The sequence below is a fragment of the Pelodiscus sinensis genome, chromosome 2 (genome assembly GCF_049634645.1).
Source record: "Pelodiscus sinensis isolate JC-2024 chromosome 2, ASM4963464v1, whole genome shotgun sequence".
NCBI lineage: Eukaryota > Metazoa > Chordata > Testudines > Trionychidae > Pelodiscus > Pelodiscus sinensis.
This window is the reverse complement of record NC_134712.1, coordinates 198,086,557-198,114,414: the sequence shown is the minus strand read 5'-3', so window position 1 is coordinate 198,114,414 and position 27,858 is coordinate 198,086,557. Positions and strand designations below refer to the sequence as shown.

The 27,858-nt window shown below is 43.2% G+C and overlaps 1 long non-coding RNA gene across 1 annotated transcript; it reads left to right on the top strand.

Annotated features, from left to right (window-relative positions):
• Positions 1–1,948: 1,948 nt before the first annotated feature.
• On the top strand, positions 1,949–27,265 carry LOC112543911 (uncharacterized). Its single transcript, XR_012901992.1, has 3 exons — positions 1,949–2,008; positions 24,450–24,798; positions 27,124–27,265. It is a non-coding gene; the product is annotated as an uncharacterized LOC112543911 (long non-coding RNA).
• The last annotated feature ends 593 nt before the right edge of the window (positions 27,266–27,858 follow it).

Below are 27,858 nucleotides of genomic sequence, written 5' to 3'. Positions count from 1 at the left end.
CATTGCTTATCAGGGTTGGCAAGGCACAGGATATGATACGGCACTGGATGGGTGTGTTATGTAGATTTTTGTACAAGGCAACTAGAGTATGAGATAGAAGGATTTTCTTTTGATTCATATATGAAAATAAAAGGGGGGGAAGGAACTTTAGCGTATGAACCATGTAATCCTTCAAAAGGTACCCCTGTGACATTTTACCGATTGCCTGGGACATCATAATTCCTGACGTAGGCCCAATGAAATCAATAGTGTTACACCAAGGCTACATCTAGACTGGCATGATTTTCTGCAAATTCTTTTAACGGAAAAGTTTTCTGTTAAAAGCATTTGCGGAAAAGAGCGTCTAGATTGGCACAGACGCTTTTCCGCAAAAGCACTTTTTGTGGAAAAGCGTCCGTGGCCAATCTAGACACGCTTTTGCACAAAAAAGCCCCGATCGCCATTTTCGCGATCGGGGCTTTTTTGCAAAAAACAAATCTGAGCTGTCTATACTGGCCCTTTTGTGCAAAAGCTTTTGCGCAAAAGGACTTTTGCCCGAATGGGAGCAGCATCGTATTACCGCAAGAAGCACTGATTTCTTACATGAGATCGTCAGTGTTCTTGCGGAAATTCAAGCGGCCAGTGTAGACAGCTGGCAAGTTTTTCCGCAAAAGCAGATGCTTTTGCAGAAAAACTTGCCAGTCTAGACACAGCCCAAGGGTACACTTGACTTGCAGTGGGCTAAAGAATGCTGAAATTCACATGTAAAAGCAATGTCAGATGCAGATTCTTTTTTCACCTTTCACTTAAACTAGTGTAATCCCAATGGAGTTATTACTGATTAATACCAGTATGTGAGAGCAGATAATCAAGATTATAGGCTTCAGAGCAGGGGAGTCAAGTTTCTGGACCATGGGCCAGCCATGGCTAGAGCAATTGTGCAGTCCAGCATGGAACTCCTGGTGGACGGGGCAGGATGTCCGTGACTGGCCCCAAATCCCGCCCAGCCCTGCCATTACCCCATCTTCTCCAGTCCATAACACCCCATCCTCGAGGCTGCACTCTGTGCTCCATGCTGCAACAGGCCCCCCCTGAAGTTTTATCCACAGGGATGGGATGCAATGGGGAAGAGGGTGGGATGACTGTGGGAAGGGGCAAGGCTTGGGGGCCAGTAATGGACAGGCGCTCTCCCCCATCTCCCAGCCCACCAGGAGTCCTGAGCCAGATTGTGCAATTGTTCCAGCTGGGGATGGCCCATGACCCGGGAGCTTGAGAGCCCTGGAGTATATAAACTCTGGAGCATATAAACTAGAAATGGAATGCTTCTGTGGTGTTTTAGCAGCATGAATCAGTGGGTGTGGCTAGCTGCCACACCTGTTACGGAACACCCACAAGAACGGTATCACACAGAACCAAGGGGGTATCTGCAACAGCAGCAGGTAGGAAAGCAATGTTGAAATATTACGGTGTGCCTGGGCTTCACTGGTGCCAGGGAGAACTTGCTGAGGCCAGCGCTTGTGATTTTATCATGCAGATCACAAAATGTGACACTTTTCTTCAGATCCTAACTCCTGAATCAAGTGAGTTTGTGGAAATCTCAGCCTTCATTTCAAAAGGAGTTTTTAACCCTCCTGGTTGAAGAGAAGAGCCTGAAAATGTGTGAACTGAGTGCACCTTGAAGCCCCAAAGCCTCAAATAAATCCTGTTCTTTAAGGGAGCTCATGATTTTGAAGTTGTGATTTTTTTATTCATGGTGTTGGCAATACTGCAAACGTTTGGATAATACTGTCGTTGTCTATAATGTATGTTATGTTTGTGTGATTGAGAACTGCTCATGTGTCTTGCATCTACTCCTGGCTTGCCAGTCTGATGATGCCTTTGTATTGTCCAGTGCATCGTGACTTTTTTCCGCCTGGAGCCCTGCTATGGAACATTGAGAGGTCATTAATTCTAATCCCCTGCACTCGTGGCAGGACCATCTATACTAGAGGTGGGCAATAATTTTTGATGGGGCCACTCTAAGATTTTGGTAAGTGGTCAAGGGTTGCACTTTTCTATGGCGGGAGTGCTGGGTCTGGGATGGAGGTTGGGTGCAGAAGGGAGCTCAGGGTAGGCGATAGGTGTGCAGGAGAGAGTGTGGGGTCTGAGAGAGAGTTTGAGTGAAGGAGAGGGTTGTGATTTGGGTCAGGGACTTGGGGTATGTGGTGCTATTTCAGGCTACTGGAGGTATCCCAAAATAGCTATTCCACGTCTTTTAACCCAGCCCATTATTTCAAAGTAGATTTAAAAAATAACAGGCTTGCTATTCTGATGTCCCTGTAACTCTCATTCCATGAGGGTTAAGGGACATTTCAGAATAGTAGTTTATTTCAAAATTAGATCAAAATAAGATATACAATTTGCGTAGCTCGAATTGCGTATTTTATTTTGACATATGGGTGCAGTGTAGTTGCACCCTTGGGGTGTGTCTAGACTATATGGCTCCGTCAACTGAAGGTTTACCGGAGTGGTCGTCAAAGGCTTCCCTTGTCAACCGCGCCATGTCTAGACTGCCACACTGTGCCGGATCAGCTGATTGTCAGCACAGGTGGCCATTTTTATTTTAATGAAGCGGGGATTATTTAAATCCCTGTTTCATTGACTGTGTTGAGTAAACTACGTCGACGGAGCCATGTAGTCTAGACACACCCTTGGAGTGCAGGATCCAGGAGGGGATGCAAGAAAGGATTCTGGTCTGGACAGGGGTCTAGGAGGCAGTTGTGACCTTGGGGAGGAGGGGATTGGAAGCGCAGAGAGTTTGGATGGTGATCTGGGGAAGTTGTGGAGGTGGGAGGGCTGTGGCCAGGATGCACTTACCTAGGCAGCTTCCAGCTAGCAGCCATGCAGGACCCTGAGGCAGGCTCACTGCCTGGCTGCTCAAAATGTCTGGTTGCTCCCTGTGGCTCTCTGCTGTGGGCACTGGGGGAAGAGGGGGAGATTTGTGCACTGCCCCTACTCCCAGCAACATCTCTCAGCTCCCACTGGCGAGTTTTCACGAAGTCTTCCCCTCTCTCCAGCACCTGGAGAAGAGAGCCACAGGGAGCAACCAGCTGCTTAAAGTAGTGTGGGGCTGCTCTGAAACATCTAGCTGCTTTGTTTCTGAGGGTTTCTGTGGGGCTGCCTGTGGGTCAGATCCAGCAACTTGGCAGGCCAGATATGTCCCATGGGCTATTTCTTGTTTGCCTCTGATCTAGACCATTCCTGACAGGTGTTTGTCTAACCTTCTCTTAAAAATCCCCAATGATGAAGATTCCACAACTATACTAGACAACTTATCCTGACAGTTAGGAGGTTTTTTTCCCTAATGTCCAGTCTTAACTTCCCTTGGTGCAATTTAAGCTCCTTGTTTCTTGTCTTCTCATCAGAGGTTAAAGAGAATATTTTTTCTTCCTCTTCTTTTTAACAATCTTTTAGGTACTTGAGAAAATTATCATCATGTCCTGTCTCAGTCTTCTCTTTTCTACACTAAACAAAACCCAGTTCTTTCAATCTTCCCACATAGGTGGTGTTTTCTAGAACATTAATTATTTTTGTTGCTCTTCTCTGGACCTTCTCCAATTTTTCCACATCTTGCCTGAAATGAGGCACCTAGAACTGGACACAGTATTCCAGCTGAGGCCTCTGATAGATAGGAGGAATACTACTCTTTTTCTTGACATCCCAGCCATTCAATTAACTAAATTGCCTGTAAAGGGTTAAACCCAGACACAGTGGGTCCCAGAGAATCTCCAAGAACTGTTGGCAAGGAACCAGGAGAGACAATAGGAAGAGAGTGTGAGATTCGAAGTGAAATGGGTTCTGCCTGCTTCAGTCTTTGTGTGAGCTGAACAAGAGCTTGGAGAGATGAGTTAACCAGGAACAAGGCATGGATTTTCCAGCAATATACATACCAATGAGAAGGACTGAATCCTTGGAACAACCAATATGTAAGTGAACAGGGAGTGTTTAGACAGACTCAATCAGGTTATTTGCTTTAATTTTGGGTTTGATTGAATTCCTTCACATTGATTTATGTACCTCCTTCCCTGTAGACTGTAAATTTTAAACTGAATCCCAGTGAAGCAATTCTTTGTGCTTTTAAACTGCCTTCTTCAGTTGCTCTATCACACTTAGCAACCAAGTAAACTTTACCAAATATATCTTCTTTGTTTTGTTAATATAATCACCTTTTTAAGACTATGATCTAATTCCTGTGTCTTAAAAAAGGTTCTGTATGCACAGACCTGAAACAGGAGGTCAGCTATTAAGAAATTGCAGTTTGTTTTATAGCACTGACCTGAGGAAGGGTTAAAGAGCTCTGGGGTACCACAGAGAAAGAAATTCCCAACTGCGTTTTTCTCTCCTCTGCATTCTCAAAGGGGTTTTTGCATTTGGATGGTGGCAGCGAGCCATCCAATATCAGGGAATCTGTTTAAGTTTCGGGAAGTTTTAAGCAGAAGCCTTTAGAGTAAGGGTATTTTTAAAGTCTCTTGCTGGCCCCCACCTGCTGCACTCGAAGTGCCAGAGTGGGGAACAGCCCTGATAAGGCCTAATCAGCATGGAGTAGAACAAATTACTTCTCATATCTTGCTTACAACATTCCTATGAATTCATCCCAGAATGATGTTTACTTTTTTTGCAATAGGGTTACACTGGTGACTCATATTTAATTTGTGATCCACTATGATCTCTAAATCTCTTTCTGCAGTACTCCTTCCTAGAGAGTCATTACCCATTCTGTATGCATACAACTGATTGTTCCTTCCTCAGTGGAGTACTTTATATTTGTTTTTTATTGAATTTCATCTTATTTATCTCCAACCATTTCTATAGTTTGTCCAGATTATTTTGAATTATGACCCTATCTTCCAAAGCACTTGCAACCCCTTCTAGCTTGGTATCATCTGCAGACTTCGTAAGTGTAGTCTCTATGCCATTATCTAAATCATTGATGAAGATATTGAACAGAACAGGACTCAGAACTGATCCCTTAGCAACCCCACTTGTTATATCCTTCCAGTATGACTGTGAACCATTGATTACTACTCTCTGGGAATAGATAGCCAAGCAGTTATGCACTCACCTCATAGTAGCTCCATTATCTTTGGTCCTGGAGAACTGCTAGGATATTGAATACTTGCTTCCCCTGTTCTGCACTGCACTGTGTATAGCCAGTCCCTATAAGGAAGTGGCTGAAGGTTGTGCACTTGGCATATTTGTTCCAGGCTTGTGCACATAAAAGTCTTTGATACTTTCTAGTAAACAGTGAACTGCTGCAGCGCTACAGCTGAGAAGGTAGTAACTGGGCTGGTATTTGCATTGGATCAGTCCTCACTGTTTCCCTGACTTTTGTTGGTTAGGTTTGACGTTTACTAGCTGTCTGGGTGTGTTGAATTCATGCCTCTGCTGATGACTTCTGTGATGGGAATGTAGCTACACCCCTGCTTAGACATTCCTTCTTCCACCCACAGCAGCTCACCATTTTTTAAAATAAAAGGCTACACTTTCTAACTTACATTACCCCCTTTTCCTACAAAGGCCATTTATAAAGGCAGTCCCCAGGTTATGTACAAGATAGGGACTGTAGGTTTGTTCTTAAGTTGAATTTGTATGTAAGTCAGAACTGGTACATATTGTAGGGGAAACTCTAGCCAAACATTTCTCCAGAGCTCAGTTTTATTCTCCCACACCTCACTTCCCTCAGTCCTTTATTCTCAAGCTGAGGTGTCTGCTGAGAAAAGCCGCTCCGCGTCTGCCTGGTCTGCTGGGGGGGGGGGGGGGGGGCACTAGCTTCGCGTCTCCCTGGTCTGCTGGGGCGAAGCAGCTAGTGCGGGGTTGCCTCACCCCGTTTGTAAGTAGGGATCCAATGTAAGTCGTATCCATGTAACTCGGGGACTGCCTGTACTTCCTTTACACCAGGGTCGTATTATTGAGAGTCTCAGCATCCATGGGCCACCCCAGGCACACCATGACACTTGAACAAAAGATCATCCATCTTTCCACAGCCCGCACATTTGGACTCCACCCTCAGAGAGCACAACATAAGCACCTACTTAGAAGAGAGTGGAAAGGTTGCTCACAGCTAAAGTAAATGAATAGAGTGTTCTGTCAGGAAATACTTTCAGTCCAGCCTAAACCTCACTACATTTCTGCAGAGCTGCAGTCAGTTTTTCATTGGTGGAAAAGTGAAGTTAGTGGGACAGAGTTCTGCTTAGTGTCCAGTAGAAACTTCCCTGAAACTCTGCCATTAGCTTCAGGGCTGAGTTTTAAAGAGATTCAGAAGAGTTCAGATGCATTACACAGCTGGCACTAGACCTTATGGGATGGAAAATTTACAGCTCTTCCTTGGTGCCTCAACCCTGACTGTACAGAACAGTTCAGTTACCCAAGGCAAAGATTGTTGCCAAAGGCAAGGTATGATAACAAGAAAGGAAAGCACCCATTTTATTCATACTAGCCTTATAATTCCAGGCAGTTATGTAGACCCAGCTCCTCAAAGCTATTAATATCAGTGGTAGTTATGAGCCTAAATATCTTTGAAGATCTGGGCCTTAAAACAGAATTGGGCAATAAGCAGCCTGCAGGCTGGACATGGTTTGCCAGAATTAGCCCCTGGTGGGCCACTGGTGCTTTATTTACCTGTTTGTCTGCAGATATGGCTGCTTGCATCTCCTGCTGGCTGTGGATTGCTGTTCCCAGCCAATGGGAGCTGCAGGAAGCAGAGTCCTGGTCTGCACCACTTTCTGCACCTCTCATTGACCACGCACAGTGATCTATAGCCAACAGGAGGTGCAAGCAGCCATACCTGCAGATATGCAGGTGGATAACATGCCAGCAGCCCACCAGGGGCTAACCCTGGTGAACCATGTCTGGCCCATGGGCCACTTATTGCCTTCCCCTGCCTTAGAATCTGGTTCAAACCCCACTCAAATTAACGGGGGGGGGGGGGGGGGAATCACCCTTTGACATCAATGTGGATCATAGAATTATAGAACTGAAGAGACCTTGAGAGGTCTTCTAATCTAGTCCCCCTGTACTCATGGTAGAACTATATATTACCTAGACTTCCTGACAGGAGTTTGTCTCTTAAAAGTCTCTAATAAAAGAGATTCCACAATTTCCCAGGGCAATTTATTCCAGAGCGTAATGATCCTGAGGATTAGGAAGTTTTCCCTAATGTTCAATCTAACCTCTTTTGCTGCAGTTTAAGCCCACTATTTCTTGTCCTATCATCATAAAGAGAACATCATGTCCCTCTTCCTTGTAACAACTTTTTATGTACTTGAAAACTGTTATCGTGTCCTCTCTATGAAACAAAACAATTTTTTCAGTCTTCCCTCTTAGGTCATGATATTTAGATATTTAATAATTTTTGTTTTTCTCTGGACATTCTACAATTTGTTCACATCTTTCCTGAAATGTGGCACCCAAAACTGGCCCCACTACTCCAGCTGAGTCCTAATCAGCATGGAGTAGAGCAGAAGAATTATTTTTTGTGTTTTGCTTACAACACTCCTGGTAATACATCCGAGAATGATGTTAGTTTTTTTTGTAACAGTGTTACATTGTTGATTCATATGTAGTTGCGATCCATTATGATACCCAGATCCCTTTTTATAATCCTGTTGTATAGATAGTCATTTCTGATTGTGTGTGCATGCACAACTTCCTAAGTGGAGTACTTTGCATTTGTACTTATTGCATTTCATCTGATTTACTTCAGACCATTTCTACAGTTTATCCAGATCATTTTGAGTTTTAATCCTATCCTCCAAAGCACTTGCAGCTTGGTATTATCCACAGTCTTTAGACGTGTACTCTCTATGCCGTTATCTAAATCTTTGATAAAGGTGTTGAACAGAACTAGACCCAGAACAGATCCCTGCAGAACCCACTTGATCTGCCATTGCAGCTTGACGGTGAACCACTGATAACTACTCTCTGAGGGTACGTCTAGACTATACCTCTCTGTAGGCACGCTGAAATTGCTAATGAAGCAGGGATTTAAATATCCTGTGCTTCATTAGCATAAACATGGCCACCTTTTTTTTTTTTTTTTTCAAAACGGAGCTTTTTTCAAAAAAAAAAACAAAACGGCAGTCTAGATGTGGATCTGTTGAAAATAAATCCTTTTTTGAAAGATCCTGTATTCCTCAAAATATGAGGTTTACAGGATCTTTCAAAAAAGGCTTTATTTTCGACAGATCCGCATCTAGACTGCCGTTTTTTCCTGAAAAAGCTCCATTTCGAAAAAAGCAGTGGCCATGTTTATGCTAATATTTAGATATTTAAATCCCTGCTTCATTAGCAATTTTGACGTGTCTAGTCTACATCTCTCTGTCAACAGAGCGGTGTAGTCTAGAGACAGCCAGGGAATGGTTTTCCAACCAATTATATACCCACCTTATAGTAGCTTCGTCTAGGTTGTATTTCACTAGTTTATGAGAAGATCATGTGAGACTGAGACAGTGTCAAAACCTTTAGCAAAGTCAAGATACTATCACATCTATCACTTTCCCCTTCCATCAGGCTTGTTACTCTGTCAAAGACAGCTATGAGGTTGATCTGACATGACTTGTTCTTGACAAATCCATGATGATGGTTACATAGCACATTACCTTCTAGGTGTTTACAAATGAATTCCTTCATGATTTGCTCCATTGGCTTTCTGGGTACTGAAATTTAGCTGACTGGTCAGTAGTTTCTTAGCTTGTCCTTATTTCCCTTTTTATAGATAGTCACTATATTTGCCCTTTTCCAGGTCAACATAGTTCCTCCAATCCAGACCAATCACTGACCAGGCAAATGGTAGCTTGGAATGTATCCAGCCACATATCCCTGCAGGCATGACAGTATATATAGTGACCTTGCCATTCTGCAATCTCCTGGACAAAAAGTGGAAAGCTTTTGAAGCCCAAACAGTAACCAAACTATCACATGAGCATAAAGAAACTTACCAACAGGAAAGTCTTTAATGATGGCATTAAAACTCCTCAGTTCTATTGTGCATCTGTACTAAATCCCATGGCAAACATTTGTAATGCTTTGCTTTATATATATATATATATATATTCAAAGAATGCAAAAAATGAACAAATGCATTTTTTAAATTTTAAAAATGATGAAATTCTTCAAATACTTTCCTTTACAGTCAAAGAGGAAATATAAACAGAAGGAAAGCCAAATGATTTATTTGACCTGATCTTCACCCCAATCAGTAGTGGGGGGAGAGAGGCAATATTTCAACAGACATTACTTTTTGCAGGTAACAAAGATGAGACACTGTGAGAGGTGTGTGTTAAAGAGGTAATGCAAATGTTAGAGAAATTGAATTGCATTACATCCCTGTGGGCAGGTTATGGGAGAGCACTCTCAGACCATGTCTATGCTACGTGGAAGATCAATGCTGCCATGGTTGATCTTCTGGGGTTCAATATAGCAGGTCTAATGAAGACCCGCTAATTGGAACTGAGAAGGTGCCCCCACCGGTGCTGGTAATCCTCCTCATAAAGGAGGAGTATAGGAAACTGATGGGATTGTTTGACCAGGCGTCAGAGAACTGAAAAATGAAGTAACTAAACTTCTCACTACAGTCCTGATCCAGAGCCCAGTTGAAACAGTGGAAACAGATTTTAGAGCAGGCCCTATACTATGTAATTCAGAAGACTCAGAAGAAGGCCTCTGCTCTCCTGCTGTGAGGCCAGGGCACTGGACTTGATGACCTCTTGAGTTCCCTTCCAATTCTGGTATTCTATGATTCTATGAATATAGTGCTCACTTTGAAAAAAGGAGCCAAAGTTAAAGGTTGGACTCTTGGGGTACGTCTACACAGCAGCGTTATTTCAGAATAACTGGCATTATGCGCTTCTATACAGCAAGCCATTATTTTGAAGTAATGTCAAGATGGAGGACTTCTTACTCTGACTCCTGTAATCCTAATTTTACGAGGAGTAAGGAAAGTTGAAGGAAGAATGTTCTTCCTTCAACATCCTGCTGTGTAGACTAGGGATGTAATAGTATAGTCAATAAACCGATAAGCAAAAGCTTATAGGTTAATGCTATAGACTACACACATTCCCCCCCCCCCCCCCCCAACATGTTGCCAGTAAATTTTTTAGCAGGCTGGCCAGCAGCCCAGCTCAGTCCCATCTTGCACTGGATTCTGGACCTACCCCGACTGTGACTCTGCATTTAAAGTGTATTAGGAGCCAGACAGGCAAGCAGCCCAGGTTAGCTCGTGCTGGGTCCAGGAGCTCAGATCCCTCTTCTCTGGACAGGGGCTGCCCGAGGATTATAGAATAGTCAACTCACTGGTAAGAATTCATGAGGTTAATCGACTATAAAATTAACCGATATTTAACATCCCTCATGTAGACAGCGCCAAAAGTTGAATTAAGCTATTTCAACTTCAGCTATGCAATTGATGTAGCTGAAGTTGTGTCTTAATTCAACTTTTTCCCTGCAGTGTAGACGTGCCCATATAGACTTGTAAGCAATTCCTCAGCACTGGGAGGAAAAAAAACCCTATTTCTAAGGCAGCTAGATGAGAAAATTAGGATAGAGACAAATAATCATAACATTTATTATAGCTGGTATATTTACATGTATCTAAAATGGTACAATTAATTTAAAGTTAATCTAATGGATAAAGAAGAAATGTGGATATAATTTATTTAGACTTTCAAGATTTTGATTAAGTCCCTCTCAAGAGATTATACAGGAAACTTGATAACCAGGTGTGAGAGGTAAAATCCTGTCATGAATTAAAATCAAATTAGGAGACAAAGAAAAGGAATAGATTACTAGTTCCCCATGTAGAAAGGGGTTATTAACAAAGTGCCCCAACAAGCTGTGCTGGAATCAATGTTCTGTCCTGGAAGTGACGATAAAGAGTGATGCAATAAAATGTGCTCAAGATACAGAACATTTAGGTCTGTCAAAACTAGGTCAGTAATGATTAAGAGCACCAGAAGGATCGAAGAAAACTATTGTAAGTGGTTGGAAGACATTGCAGAGAAATTTCAAAATGATGCTTATTGGAAGGAACTTGCACTACAGCATGCTGACACATAATGAGTTCTGAATTAGCTGTAATCTCTTGAGAAAGACGTGTTACTGTTTTTAATGAGCTGTCAACATCTGCTCAGTGCACACCAGAAGTCCAAAGAGTGAGTGAAAAGAAGACATGTATAAAGACAGGAATCATAAGTAAAAAACAGTACAATGCCATTCAGTGTTCCCCTCTATTCTCTTCATATGAATGAAACAAAGAACTGCTACAGAAAGTTTGAAACTAAAAGGCAATTCAAGAAAACATCCTTACCTGGGAAGCACTCAAGCACATGCTTCAGTGCCTTCCTGAATCAGGGCCTATGAGTGCAGTTTCTCCCATTCCCTTTCATTCCATCAACCCTGGCAATCACTCATTCCCTTCTCTGCCTTGCCCTTTCATTCCAGAAACACATTCACAGCCTCCTCTCCACCACTCCTCATCCTTCTCACCCACTCTTCCTCTCAGACACTCTATCCTTCACCTCTACTGGTGTATCAGAGGTTAAGAGACTTCACTCTGAAAGACATCTTGATTTAATAGGCATGTGAAAGAATCCTAAACTTTTAAAAGCAGTTAAGATTCTACACAGAACAGATCTACAAACCAGCCATTACAGATGTACTGTCAATTGACCATTTTCGCAAATCTGGAAAGTCATCTGACGTGTTGCCAACTTATACATTTATAAAATATGTACTCGGTGTTCATTCTAGTTATGATTTATGCATGGAATATGCCTGGTCTGCCTTAGATCTTGCTGAAGTTTTCTTTTGCAATTGCAAAACTGCAGAACTGGCTAAGCACAGAATGTGTGTGAATGTGTCACACACTTCTAGAAGGAAGGAAGAAAGGAAGGAAGGAAGGAAAAGACATGCATGGATAGTCAGAACAAGACAAAACTGAAACATTCTGGTCGAGATTCTGTGCTTTCTCCCTCCCAGTGCAGTTCAGGGTGCCGGTAAAGGTGATTTTACACAGCTTTCTACAGACAGGAGACAGAATTTCACAGGTAGTAAGGAAATCTTTAAACAATGGTTAATGCTGTAATATTATACTGCCGCAAAACTGTTTCTTTCCCTTTCACTGATACACGTACACTCCAATTACCATAGTATCTGAGCACCTCAGTCTTTTATATATTTAAAACAGAGGGGAGAGGGGAAACGAGGCAGTTGCTCCAGGGCCCAGAGATTCAAAGGACCCTGGGCCCTTTAAGTTGCTTCCAGAGCACAGTTCTGAAGGCCTGGCGGGCATGCCACACTCCATGTGGCATAGAGGGCTGATTGCCAACAGCTCCGCCTCTCCTATCCAAGGCCCCAACCCTTCCAGGAGCACAGAGCGGGGCCTTGCCTCACCTTGCCCAAGGCCAATGGAGGCTGTTGGCTTCTCCGATCCTCATAACCCCACTGCAAGGTCAGGAAGTGCTACTGTCCCATTTTACAGGTGAGGAACTGAGGCACAGAGAGACTAAGCCCCAGAGCCTCTAAGATATTTAATGGTTAATTCCCATTCAAATCAATGAGAGTTAGGTGCCTCTCTCATTGAGAATATGGGCCTCAGTGACTTGCTGAAGGGGGCACAGGAAGTCTGTGGCAGAGCTAGAAATTAACATCAGTTCCTGGCTAGTGCCCTAGTCACTTCCATTTCAGTGTTCCACATGAACCTTGTCCATGGAGGAGGACTGACCCAATGAAGGAAAAACAGCATCCTCTCTCTGCTAAAATATTCCCCTTGAAAATGAGTTGGAAAAACTAAATGGCCCACTGAGGAGTTTATCCAGAAAAAACAATGTTCTGATCCCTGTCTGATTTCCTCCAGACTTCCAAAAGATCAAAGTTGTTCACGTGAGATAGCTTTGCTAACGCAGTGTGATTAAAAATAGCAACACAAACTCTAGGGGAGGAAACCGCAGAAGGCAAGAGAAGAGAATAAAAAAACCTCAATGCTCTTCTGAATGCCATGGGCTGCGGTAGGGTCTCTTTTCAGCTGCAGCACATTTCAATGATTTCCAGGCATTTACAAGATTCTATTTTAAATGGTGCAAATTCCTGCTATCCCACCCCCAGTTATCCAGCTGAAATAAATGTGTCTAAATCAGAACCCATCTCCCCAGCAAGACAGAGGAAAGAAAAGACAAAAGGTGAGTGTAAATACAGCAACACAGCAGACTGCAGGTGAAATGCTGCTGCTCTAGCAACCAGATCAACGGACTCATGTCTTTCTTTAGCCAATGTCAAACCCAGGGGAAGTGGATTTTAATCAGTACTGTAATCCATCTATATATTTTAGAAATGTGTGTCTGTCTGTAAGTCCATTTGTTCAAGAACTCCATCCAACTAAACTTAAACAACAACAAATGGTCTGGTAGCACTTTATAGACTAATAAAACATGTAGATGGTATCATGAGCTTTCGTGGGCACAAACTAGTCATCTGAAGAAGTGGGCTGTGCCCACGAAAGCTCCTGATACCATCTACATGTTTTGTTAGTCTATAAAGTGCTATCAGACTATTTGTTGTTTTTTAAGTTTATCCTGTACAGACTAACTTGGCCACCCCCTGAAGCTTCCATCTAAATAGTAAGAGTTAGGATCACCTCATTTGGTATGCAGCTTCCTCTTACCCGAACTTAAAGCAAGGTCAGGGTTTTGTTGTGCCAGGAACACGGGATCTGCCAGGAATGATATGGTTTTCCATAATATAGAAAGGGAGGAGGCTTGTAGGAGGGACAATCATACTGCAGACTGAGAACAGGGAGGTGGCCATATAGGGGCTGTCTGGGAGAGTGGCTTTGAATGTTGCTGGCCACTGGCTATGGGTAAGGTTCTTGTGTTGGTGCTGGACAGGGTTCTCCCCCCTCCCTGTGCTGGCCCCCACAGTGCAGGGCCATTTTTACAAATTAAGGGGCCCTACACAACTGAGGACTCCTCCCAGCTTCTGCCAGGGCCTGGGGCTTCTCTCTCCTCTCCCTGCAGCTTACCTGGACTCCAGGGCTTCCCTGGGGCTGGCAGTGAGCTGCAGAGGCTGGGGGCTCCTCTCTGCAGCCAGTCTGGCAGCAGGGAGTCCTCTGCTGGTCAACAGCAGCACAGACCGGAGGGAGCAGGGAGAAGATCTGCAATAATCTCAGCAGCCGTGGGCATACAAGCCCACAGGGGTGCATAGGGACACCTGAACATGCAGTACAGCCCCTGCCACTCCTGCTAGCCCTGGGCAGCTGCCCTCAGTAGAGCAGTGGAGCCCCAGGTGCCCAGGGGAGTCCCTGTCACCATCCAGGTAGCACCTTCCTCAACCTAGGAAGAAGCTGGTGGGTGGTCTATATGACCTCCACCACAGGCCAGTCCTGGGGAGAGGCTAACAGGAGGCCTATGTACCCCCTTCCTCTCCACCCTGGACCAGCCCCAGTGGGGAGGAAGGGGGTCAATCTTCTAGTAAACATTACAAAAAGAGTAATGTATTTTTGGGTCTGTCCCAGCAACCCCCCGAAGGATGTCTATATGCACTAAACTGTGCCCCCACACGGAAGCAGTCAAATGATGAGCAGCTAACCTAAAGCTTATCCTCTGAAAGAGCCTAAGCATAAGTCAGCAGTAGTTCTGTAATCCATCTTCATTTTCCCCATGGCTCTTCCCAGTTTTCAGTCATAAGCTAATCACACTCATAGAACACCCCCAGCCATTGCTATGGGGAATAGATGGAACACCACCACCCTGCCAAGAACCTCCTTAAAAGTATCATTTTTAGCCCAGGTTGGGCAGACTGAATAGGCTACCTCTGGGCCTGTTTGCCAAGAGCCTGCAGATCACTCTGTGGAAATGAAAAAGAAAAAAGAAAAAGTGTCATCATTCCACTGCCAAGCAGATAGCTCAATCGGCAGTAGGCACTCCTGGCACAGACTATTCATCCAGGAGCCTTGTCAACAAATGCATTAGAGAGCCAGTTCATAAGCACAGCTTGCCAGACAGCCCATCTTTTAACAGGGAGACACAGGCCAAGACCTTTATCAATTTTTAAAACAGCTACCTTCATTGTGAGACAGTAATGTCACGCAAGAGGGGAAAAACTGGCCTGGGTCCAAAACGAAGCAGAATTCTAAACATGTCTCTGACCATTCCCAGTAAGAGCTTTTTTCCCAGATGCACACAAATGAGCATAATAGTAAGAAGCCTGCTAACCATGTTAAATCATATTTGATTATAAAGAATTTCCCTAAAATTGGATGCCCAATGCAGTAAGAAAGATCACACTGTGATGCTGAATCCATGTACTTCTTTTTTTGCTTTAATAATTTGGCAGAGTTTTCAAGAATATCTTGTAATTGCAGCAAAATGAAGGTTAGGTCTCCAGTTCCTTAAATTAGAGCTCTCCTTTCTCAGGCAGCAACGGAGCGGCAGCTCTTTTTCCTGAATGTGTTCCAGGAATACATAATAGAAGTCATTACCAATTATGTCCAAAACCTATTTAGAGAACATACTGGACCAACCTTCACCGTCAGAGGCTTTGTGATTGTGTAGATGAAGAAAAACAATTGATAATTTAGATGGGAATTACGAACTGGGCAGGATAATGTTGGGTGCAGCTCCTCTGTTGCCAGCATCTCATAGTCCTGAATCAGCACAGGCAGCTTTCGTAACTTCTGGAGAACCACTCTTGCTCTTGTCCATTACTCAGGTTTTGATGCTTTGGGTTCCAGGCTTTCCAAACCAGTCAAGAACCCAAATCTTTCAGTTTAGTAAAAGGGGCCCTATGCAGAGCCTTTGGTAGCTCTTCTGCAACAGCTTTCCCCGAAGTTGCTTCTTCTCTTATAAGGTCTGGTATAGCCTTCTACTATTCTTCCTACTTAGGGTTTTGTCAAGTTCCATGATCCCCTTTCCAGACCTTCCATGATCCGAGTGAAGCAGATTTGTGAAGAGCACATCCAGCTTACCACAAACAGTTGTATTTGCTGTTTCCCTACATCCCACCACTGTCTCAGTGACAGCTGACTGGAATTAACTTTGAGCCAGTAGTACTGCCAGAACCTCCACAAATCCATTGTCTCCACATAGGAGACAATTCTGTGCTGGACTATTGGTGTAGCACCGCAGCATTTCTGCCTTATAAATGCTCATAGTTTAGTCCCTCCCACCCCGATTAGTATGGGAACACTGCTGGCTGTTCCCTTTGTCGGCGAGTGAGGAGAGAGTGCACATTTTTCTGCATTCCTCACTCTGGCTGAGAAGCACAGGGGGCAGCAAACCTGGCCCTGGCCCAGGTAGGGCACATGCACCCCTTCCCCTGACTGTACTTGCTGGAGCCACAGTGGCCAGGGAGAGGTGCTTTTCACCTGGCTCCAAGCTGCTGCATGAGGGAGGGCTGGAGCAGTTCTCTCTCCCCAGGGAAGCCTGCATAAGAACATCAAAATGCCATACTGGGTCAGACCAAAGGTCCATCCAGCCCAGTATCCTGTCTGATGACAGTGGCCAATGCCAGATGTTCCAGAGGAAGTGAACCAAATAGGTAATGATCAAGCGATCTCTCTCCTGCCATCCATCTCTACCCTCTGACAAAGAGAAGCCAGGGGCACCATTCCTACCCATACTGGCTAATAGCCATGAATGGACTTAACCTCCGTGAATGTATCTAGTTCTCTTTTAAACCCTATTATAGTCCTAGCCTTCACAACCTCCTCAGGCAAGGAGTTCCACAGATTGACTATGCACTGTACGAAGAAGAACTTCCTTTTGTTTTAAACCTGCTGCCCATTAATTTCATTTGGTTGCCCCAAGTTCTTATCTCATGGGAACAAGTAAATAACTTTTCCTTATTCACTTTCTCCATACTACTCATGATTTTATATACCTCTATCATATCCCCCCTTAGTCTCCTCTTTTCCAAGGTGAAAAGTCCTAGTCTCTCTAATCTCTCCTTATATGGGACCTGTTCCAAACCCCTAATCATTTTAGTTGCCCTTTTCTGAACCTTTTCTAATGCCAATATATCTTCTTTGAGATCAGGAGACCACATCTGTACTCAGTATTCAAGATGTGGGTGTACCATGGATTTATATAAGGGCAATAAGATATTCTCTGTCTTATTCTCTATCCCTTTTTTAATGATTCCTAACATCCTGTTTGCTTTTTTGACTGCCACTGCACACTGCGTAGATGTCTTCAGAGAACTATCCATGATAACTCCAAGGTCTCTTTCCTGATTAGTTGTAGCTAAATTAGCCCCCCCCCCATATTGTATGTATAGTTGGGGTTATTTTTTCCAAGGTGCATTACTTTACATTTATCCACATTCAATTTCATTTGCCATTTTGTTGCCCAGTCACTTAGCTTTGTGAGATCTTTTAGAGGTTCTTCACAGTCTGTTTTGGTCTTAACTACCTTGAGCAGTTTAGTATCCTCTGCAAACTTTGCCACCTCACTGTTTACCCCTTTCTCCAGATCATTTATGAATAAGATGAATTGGATTGGTCCTAGGACTGACCCTTGGGGAACACCACTAGTTACCCCTCTCCATTCTGAAAATTTACCATTTATTCCTACTCTTAGTTTCCTGTCTTTTAACTAGTTCTCAATCCATGAAAGGATCTTCCCTCTTATCTCTTGACAACTTAATTTACATAAGAGCCTTAATTTACATACTGAACTCCTCATCTCCAGCCCCATCCCAGAGCAATGATTCAAATGAAAATGTACATTTTCATTTTATTTTCCAAAAAACTGTCAGGGCTGATCTACACTACTGTTTAGTTGATGTACTTTGCACTGCTCAGGGGCATGAAACCCCCCCTTCCCCCACTGTGACACAAATTGCATTGACATAAGCACTGTCCACACAGGCAGGAGATGTTATCCCATCAGTATAGCACATCTTCACCAGACTCGCTAGAGCGCCATATCGTAGACTTGCCCTGAGGGCTAGAAGCAAGAACAGGCAACAATCAGAATTTATATTTATACATACAAGCACCTAGCAGAACTGTCGGGTTTTTAAATATCAATAGTCCCAAACAACTTATTTTCAAAGCAATGGATGCTCCACCAAGTCTGAAAAATTGGTGAACAGTGTGATTGTTGACATAGCTCTTCTCTGGTGCTCCATCTTCTATAAAGTCCTGGTTCACTTTAATCTGTTCACACACAGATTAGAGTAAGCCACTTGCAGAGCTGTCATCAGCTGAAGGCAGTAAAGAAACTAAAGGGAAAGAGAAAAATAGGTGGAAGTGTCATAAAGGAGACAAAGCCATGCCTTATGAGAATGCTGAATAATATATACTGCAGTGCAATGACAAGAATGCTGTATAGATGCAACAGCTATTGCACAGTTTTTTGACTTTTAGAAGGATGGGAAATAAACAAAATGCATACAAAAGGGCCAATGTAAATACATGGATTTAATGTTTTACTTTCTCAAATGGCAGCAAGCAAATGGCTATGGGTTCCTTTTCAATCTGTATTTCTAAATTTTAGAAGCATGTACCACACTTCGTAGTAAGCCCCCACAGATCTGCTTTGATTCTGCTAGTGCAGAACAGAATGAGAGCTAATGTAGATTTGAAATGCTTCTTTATTTCTCCAACTCTCAACCTTGTCAGATCTGAAGGGAGCCCTCACTGATTTGCTGAAGGCCCATGGAAAGCTGACTGGTCACCAGATCCAGTTCTCCTTATTTTCAGGAGACAGATGTATTTTTAGTTTCTTTTAATGCAGTCAAACTCTTTCCTGGTGTTACCCCTTCATTTAAACAGTTGCTGTAGGGATTTTATGGGAAGAGAGGTCACCTATGAAATCACAATTCAGAGATAATGCATCAATGAGACCAGCTCTATGGTAAAACGTGATTCACACTGAAAGGCTGCCTTAAAGGACTGACAGAGTTAAGCCTAGTTTACACTAGTAATTTTTTCTGGTATAATAATGTCATTTTTATAACAGCAAAAGACCTAATGTAGACACAGTTATACTGGCAAGACAGTGCTTTTGCCAATATAGCTTATTTCATTCAGGGGATTAGTATAAACTATACTGATAAAAGTGTTTTGTTTTCCCCCAGTATAGCTATACTGGCTCAGCTTTTGTGGCAAAGTCCTGTGTAGTATAGATCAGGCTTAAGACTAGTTTTTTTAAACCTTTGTTTTCTTAGTTTAGCATCAGGAACAATTTACCACGCTCCATAGTTTGCTTTAACAGATCAGGGCTATTTACCTGACATCATCATCACTACTCATGTCCCTCCAAGCTATTCATGGACAGTGCAACTAGAGACCCAAAGTTCAGATTACTAGGCTGGGAGGCAGTATTTGCTTTGGCAGGCCTCTAGCTGTAGAACTCCTTGCCAGAAGAAGCTTCCTCTGATATTATCTATAATTATCATTTTTACACCCTTATCACAACTGCACTGCAGATGCATAGCTGACGCAAGTCAGTGTAACTCCAAAGGAGCACTGTGGATTTACACCATTTGCAGCTCTGGCTCCATAGCCACAGCTCTGTCTGACTGTCCACCCACTTGTTTTGTATCATACCACACATAAAAAAACATCTCTGGGCCATTTATTTTCAGATGTGTTACTTTTCTGTAATTATAGTGAATGAGTTAATTGAGTCTTCAGTTCTATGTGAAATATGCTAACTATAGCATCCTCTGAATAATTTCAGAGAAAATGATCAAGGCTGAATAAGGGAAGGAGGGAATGCAGGGGAAAGACATTTGGTGCATGCGGCTGTCTCAAGCCATTGCGTAATCCTTCTAAGTCACTAGCATGAGTCAGTCTTTTCAGAAAGTTTGAAGGGTTTGGTAAATTGTTCCTAATGCTGGACTAAAATAAATAAAAATAAATAAATAAATTAGCAAACAGGCTGTTTGTGAACACACTTCAGTACGATTTGTTTCCTTAGAGTATCCAACAGGTAAAATTACTTAGCGCAAGTCAATGGCTGAAGAGAGGAATGAGTCAGTGTCTTAAAAGATGGGAGAGAATTTCAGATTGATGGGACAGAAAAAGCAACACGGGAATCCTCATCTGTCCATGTGATACTAGGAGCCCCTCTATTCACACCCTACTGTCATAATATTTGTACAGAATATGCCAGGTTCAGGCTTGTGGGCTGCTGGTGGGGTAAGAGCGCTGAACCAAAGCTACACAGTCACAAGACACCTTACAAGGCAGAGGGTAACTAATCCCCTTCCTGACCTACGTGAACTTTGGAACAACACACTGCAGCATTTCAGGAAAAGGATGCAGAGAAGATTAAGGGTGTTTTCTATACTGCAGACTATACCGGACTCCCACGAAGGCTGGCATATGTTAATCAAGCCCACCTCAGAGCATTCACACTGCAGTGTGGTACAAGCCCCATATCTTACATCCACACAGGAATGTAAGGGCTTTGAGTGTGGATGGTAAGGGAGTGAGGGCAACTACATATGGCAAGCTGGCAGTGTAGATCTACCACCCTAAGTCTGAACAGGATGTACAGATGTGGCAGAATGAGAGGGTAAATTACACACATGCCTTTTAACTGAGTGCTAGAGGAAGGAAACTGGATACAGCTTACTAGTAAATATTCATACACAGAACAGGTACAACAAGGCAGCAACCAGGTTAGCTGCCTCACTCTGCCTCCTGCTGATTCATCATAATCCTGACCTGAGAGAACTACCTCTGGGGAAGTCAGGGCATTTCATTCACATTCAGTTCATGGGCCTCACAGCTGAGAATGCAAGTGAGGGTGCCAATGGGTGCAAATCTGCTGAATATGTTGATTTCTGCATATGAGCACCTGTCTACCAGGAACTGGACTGAGTCCACATGTTGATTTCTTATTGTCCAAACAACTGGCCGGGGCTATGGATGGTCTCAGCAGCAGCCAACAAACTGCAATGGACAGAATCCAAAGGTGAGAATATCAGCCCCTTCTCCTCCACCAAGAGCACCGCCAGCAGGGTCTTCCACCTAGCACACAGACCCTCCCGCTTCTCAGAACAAACTCCCCCTTGGTTTGGGTGAAGTGCACAGTTGAAGAGTTGCTGTTTTCAAGATGAAGTACTGGACCCTCGTTTGGAAGGGCTTGATTGTTACAAACTGTCCCAGGGATGGGAAATGAGTACAGTCTGTTCTGATGCGGCGTGACCCTGTCAACCTTGACATTAGAAGAGTTACAAAGGTCCAGATCTTTATATGTGGCGAGGGAATTTCACTGAGCAACTTCAGAGGGGCTTGGGGTGCAGAGTGGCATTAAGTCATCTCTACACTCCCAAACTTGAGCTTATTGTGCACCAGGGCAGTTACCAAAAGGCTGTTAAGGAAAACAGGAATTTTTGAGGGAGCCTGGATGTGCCTGTTCCTCCATATTGTGCCCTCAATACTAGCCATTGAGCAAGAAGCTGGGGGGGGGGGGGAGGGAGCCATGCTAATTTAATATGCCTTGCAGTGCAAAGGAGCCCTAAGGCAGGGGAGAATCTGGGTCAAGTTCTCTGAACAAGAGATTTCATCTGCAAATCACAACCAAGCATTCTCATCTCATTACATTCTGCCCATCACTGAAGAAGTGACTGTCTGGAACATTTGGTTTGAGTGTCACAGTGAAGGTTGTTGAAGGTCAAGCAGGACTGTTATGCTCTTGACAGTGAGTTGATTAGATACACAGATGAATATAATGCTGCCTTTTAAAACTAGCCATTACCTGTGTTGTCTAAACATTAGTTGTTGTCCAGGAGAAATTGAATCATAAATCTAATTCAGTGTTCTCGAAAACTAGTATGGCCTGCAGCCTGCTGCCCAATGTTAAATTAGATTTTCAAGTTGTTTATTTCTGCATTGAAGAACTTGTAAGTCACAATCCTAGTTCCCCAAACAGAATGTCTATGTCTTTGTGTATGCAAGTAAATAATCCTCTCAAATGAGTTTCTATGTTGAATCTGCATATGGTAGATGCCAAATATGTCCCTTCATGCTCCCCAGAATTTATATGGTACACAGAAGGAAGGGATGTCTTGCTAAGTTAGACCTCTCTTTTCTGTCTTGGACTTTGATCCAGCCAAGTACTTATGCCACTTGCAGCACTGTATATACTTATGAAATTTGGCATGATATTCAATCTCTCTCAGGAGAGGCTCTGACTGGAATAGAGACTGAAGGAAGACAGAGGGGGGAGGAGAAAGATTGTGCATGATCTCCCTGCATTAGGCTTGGCAACAGGCATTCCTATCAGTCTGATGAGCACAAATTTCACTTCTTTGGGCCTGGACTAGAGCAGATTTGCTTATTTTCCTCTAATGTGTCTCTGAGGAGTCTTGACTTGATGATGTCTGTTATCAAAAACAGAGGAAAACCTTTTTAAAAAAAATTCATAATGGAAACCAAAAGTTGACAAAGTAGGTAAAGTAGTTTTTAGAAGAATTTAAACATTCCCCTTCAGCAACATGCACTCAGACACCATAGACATCATCGACATCTTTACTCAGGCTGCCATCTTTACTCAGGCTGATTTGGGGCCTACTCTCAGAGTAGAGCACTAGTCAAGTCAGGCGCAAGGTACTCACTAGGAACAAGGATGGCTAAATCTTATCTTACACATACAGAAATGGCTTGAAACACAGTCCCTGTAAAAAAAAAAAAAAAAAAAAAAAAAGCTTCAGGGGGCAGTTGAGTTAGTCTGTAACAGGAAAAACTTAAAAAACAACGAATAGTCTGGTAGCACCTTAAAGACCAACAAAACATGCAGATGGTATCATGAGCTTTCGTGGGCACAGCCCACTTCTTTAGATGATAACCCACGAAAGCTCATGATACCATCTACATGTTTTGTTAGTCTTGAAGGTGCTACTAGATTATTTGTTGTTTTTTAAAATAGTCCCCGTACAGTCAGCAAAGGAAAGCTTTACTGCTCTATTCAGTCAGAGAACCTGTCGCAAACACAGTGCCCAGATCAAGGCTGCTATCCTCTTCCCCTGAGATATTCAGATATGGCACACAGGAAATGTCAATGTCTCCCTAAATGCCCTGCTCCCTTGTACCTAGCTAGGATCGTATACTTTTTCAAATAAATGGCTTTCCCCACCATTACTCCTCCAGTATGTAGGGGTTACTAATCTATGCACTGATCTGATGACTCAGAGGGAAGACTGTGGAGGCAGTTGGCAGTGTTTTCCTCCCAGAGTAATATTTGGAACTAATGAAGAAAATAAGTCAAAAGCAGACAAGAAAACACCAAGATCTTCCAGCTTGGGGGAGTCAAGCCAGAGCCTGGAGCCCTATCTTTCCAAAGATATTTTCCTTTGTTTCCCATGCAACAATAGAGCTCAAGGGGAGGGGGAAAGCTGAGCTGGTACTAACCCACTGCTCACTAGAAACCTAGTAATGGCCCTGCACAGTGTCACACCCAACAGTTTCATTATATACTTTCAGATGGGAATAAAAATAATGTCCATCAAGATACATCTCTGACATGACACATTATCAGGTGACACACAGCATCGCACAAAGTGTACACACGCATTTGTACGTAATGATGGTTTCCCTACTTACCACTACTATAGGCAAGTGCTAATAAATAAGGATAAGGTTATTCCCCCTTCCCCCCATTGTTTTTCTCTACCGAAATTAACTACAGGAGATAATTGCTAATTTGCATCAGTGCTTGGAAGGTTCCATTGACAATTACTAGATTTCTACACATTTGTAAGGAAGGTTTTAGCCCTCTAAGGCGCTGCCCAGCCTGGTCAATTTCCAAGAGGGAAAGTGGAGTCAGGAGCAATCAGCTCCTCTCAGGTTCTATGAAACAACTCACAGATCAGACATTCTCTGAACAAATGAGAGAGAAAAAAATGGCATCAGCAAAATCCACATTGTTCATTTATTTTGAAAGTGAATTATTTATTGTTGTAATTCAGAGTGTACCAGTCACTATTCTCCAGTAGTAGTAATGAAGCTTTAATATTAGACTTCTCCATAGTATTCAGTGAATCCATTTTTACTGACAAGCAGGGGAGGCCACAAGCATCTGAAAACTATCACATTTTCAGATGAGCAAAGTAATAATTAGGTTCCAGCATCAATTCATTGCCTGTGGCAGCGGGTCATCTGTGCTGTGCCAGGATAGAGCTCCATTTCCTGCCATGGGAGTCTGGGAGGGTGCAGCAGCCCACCTGCACCTAGAAAACTGCAGGATTGGGGATTCAGCTTAGAGTTTCAATAGAAGAGGTTTCATATTGCAGGCACAGTAGAACCTCAGAGTTACGAGTTCCAGAGTTATCAACTATGACAAGCATATTTTTATAAAGCGTACGGAATGCCTTGTGATATGAACGTCATAACAGATACGCTTTATGCAAGATGCCTCATGTAACAAGTCATTGGAAAGGTTGCAATTTATTGAATCCCATTTGTATTCATGTTGTCATTTTTGTAGATCAAGTGAAGAATATTGAACTGTGTACTGTAATTGCAAATTTGCTGCTTTGGGTCACTCCCACTAATTACATTTCAAGGCTGTGATGACCATTAGCAAGAGACAATGGAGCTTAACCTTCCTGTGGATGTGTGGGTTATCCTGTGACAGAGACAGTGTTGCAGAGACATGTGACCATGACACCATCCAACTCTGTACGTTTCCATGAGAGCAGGAAAAGGGGGTCAACCTGAAACTCCCACTTTTTGCAAATCCTATGTAAGGGTGGGGAGTGAGGTAATCCTGGACATCGGTTCTCACCTGGGACTTCACCTCAGATAACTGCTGGAAACAACAAGACTGAACAAAGGTAAGGAACTGGGCCCAGGCTGGAAGCTTGTCTGGTCTTTGAGGATTATCAGAACAACTTTTATGGTGAGATATTACATGTAACTAGTTTCTTTAATGTATTAATCTTAGCTTGTGTGTTTGGTTTTATTTTGCTTAGTAACCTACTTTGTTCTGTCTGCTTTTGATCTTACTTTTTATACTTATCACTTTTGTTTACTAATAACCCCAGTGTAAATAATTGTTACCTGGTGTGGGGAGAGGAACAGTTTGTACATCTCTCTCTTCTCTATTAGGGATGTTAAATTTAGTTCAATCAACTATTTGATAAGTGGAGGAGCAGCAGCGGGGTTAGCTCCTGGCCCCAGGAGCTAACCCTGCTGTGGCTCTACCTTTTAAATTTATTAAGAGCCAACAGCTTAAGGCTGATTCAAGTAGTGGGGACCTAGCACAAGCTGGGAATCGGCTGTTCCAGGATAAGAGTCATTAAACTCTCAATACATTTAAAAAGCACAGGCACAGCATCTGAGACTGGACATGAGCCAGGAATCAGCAGATTCTCAGCTCATGCCCAGTCCCTGCTACCTCTCTGCTTCCCCTACCCTCCTGCAGAGACAGTGCTGGGGGAACTGGCTTTTAAGCCAGCTCTCCCCAGAACCAGCTGCTGCTCCCCACACCTTGCTGCCTCTCATACAGCGGGGAGAGGGAGAAGCGACTAGTTGAGGGACTAGACGATTATCCAATAAGCATAAGCTTATACTTATCGGATAGTTGACTAGTTGTTTACATCCCTATTCTCTATTCAGCATAAGATGGATTTATCTAGGGTTCAGCTCCCAGAGTGGCTGTGTACTGAGTGCTGCACTGCTTTCAGTGTATGTCTGCATCAGAGACCAACAAAAAACAAAACTCCAAAACCACAAACACGTGTCAGTGCTATGTTAAATGTAAATGACTAAAAAGTAAAGGTAAAGCATCATTTTTCTCCAAACAGTAAGATTTCAAAGCTGTATTAAGCCAACGTTCAGTTGTAAACTTTGGAAACTTTTGTGATTGTCAGCCTCAAATTCTCCATTCCCTTTGAACACTTTCCCCCCTCCACTCCTTACTAACACAACCTTACTCTTTTTTCAGACTTGATTTTCTTTGATGTGACATTCCTGCTGTGCTCACCCCCATTAATAGAACAAACACACACACCAGACTGCTTATCTAATCCCTTCATGGTTTCTATTCTGCTCCATGTCCCTTCTCCAGACTTTCCAGAGCTTCTCCATGTAGGTCCCTAGCCTTTCCTCCTTTGTCTTCATTGCCCCCTTTGTCTTGACTGGCTATGTCAGGTGATGTTTTTCCCACCTTGCCTTTGTTTCTGTTTCCCCTAGTCATCCTGCCATGGGCAATGGTTAAACATAGGACATAGAGGCAGGCGCCCCAGCCCCACCCATTCCGCGCAAGGCCAGTCCCCCACAGGAGCCAAAACACACCCACCCACACTGCAGGGCCAAGCCTCCAGCCCCCATAGGAACTTCCATGGCCCCAGAGCACCATGGGAAGCATGGGTGGTGTGTGGCCCCAGCCTCCCTACCCTGGAGCATGGGGAGGGTGCACTGCCCCAGCTTCGGCCTGGCTGAAACCCAGGGGCAGCAACATACCTCCCAGAACACCTATTGCTTTACCACAGCTCCTGGAGTTCTGGGGGTGGAGTGTGGGCGGGGCCATGCCTGGCACTTTGGGAAGGCAATGCCTACCACTGCCTCTTATACCCACTGCTCAGGCATCCTGCCGCAACTCCTAACATCCTTCTCCACCAGGCTTGCCCACTGTCAGACTTTTAGCAGATTTCTCATGCCACTAAGGACAGCCTCAAAAAAACCCTCGCTCTTTCGATGGTGTCACTGCTGTGGATTTCACCAGGGCCATAGTCCAGAGTTTCATTAACATGCAGATGTAAGAGAAAGAGAGCATGACCTTTCTTCAACTATTCCCATTAGTGCCTTTATGGCTCACACCCACTTAAGGAATCAGAGATATTATTTCTCCAGTAAGTGAAATCTGAAAATGTATTTGGTCTATTTTTATGAACAGCAGCAAGAAATTGGATGAGAGAGGGAAGTGAGCCCCTGTGACACTAAACTGTAGCATTATAACGTCCCTTTAGAGATGCTCTCCTCCTCCCCTGGATCTCTGCCTTCCTACCGCTGTGCATCGCACCTTGTAACTAGCCTGCAAGAAGACTTACCATTTAATCGCGAATATAATGTGCACTTTTTTCCCCCGAGTTTTTTGGGGTCAAAGTCGGGGTGCGCATTATATATAGGGGTTATTGTTTAAAGTTTTGTTTTGGCAGTTTTATGTCAGAAGACGACGAACCTCCGCTATGACGACGCCATGCTAAGACAGCAGTAAACATGAAATCAACATCAACTGAAATGGCAGAGATTCCTAGAATGATTTAAAATATTTAAAAACAATAAATAATATGAAGTAATATGAAATTTATGTCTTAGTTGTATGAAATAGTTTATAGTTAATTAATTGCTGACATTTATGAAAATAAGTTATAAACATGGACACTGGATGTGAAGTTGAATTTTATTCCCATAGACTAGCAATCATATAAACTTTCAAAAGAGTAAGTAAATCAATAGTTCAAATATGCAAATATGGTAATAGTCAGTTTCATTGAGAGAAATTGATCGCCACGTACTCTATAGTCATACGCTCACATGCAATCAACTGGCAATACAAAAAGGCAGGAAATACGACGCGCCAGAATACCATAGACTTGCAATCGAATAGACTACATTTAACGACACCTTCCTATCTATGATGATGGGTATTATAAAATACATGTACAATGGGCAAAGTTGGGGTGCGCATTATATATAGGAGTATACATTTTTTCATTAAGATAAAATTCAAAATATCAGGGTGCGCATTATACATCAATGCGCATTATATTCAAGATTTTACAGTACTTGTATGGGTCACATTCATATAGCCACATTTTTTACCTTACTCCTTTCCCCCATAATTTCTCACTCTTGTTGGTATGACAGTTGGAGCACCCAGCTCTGCAAAG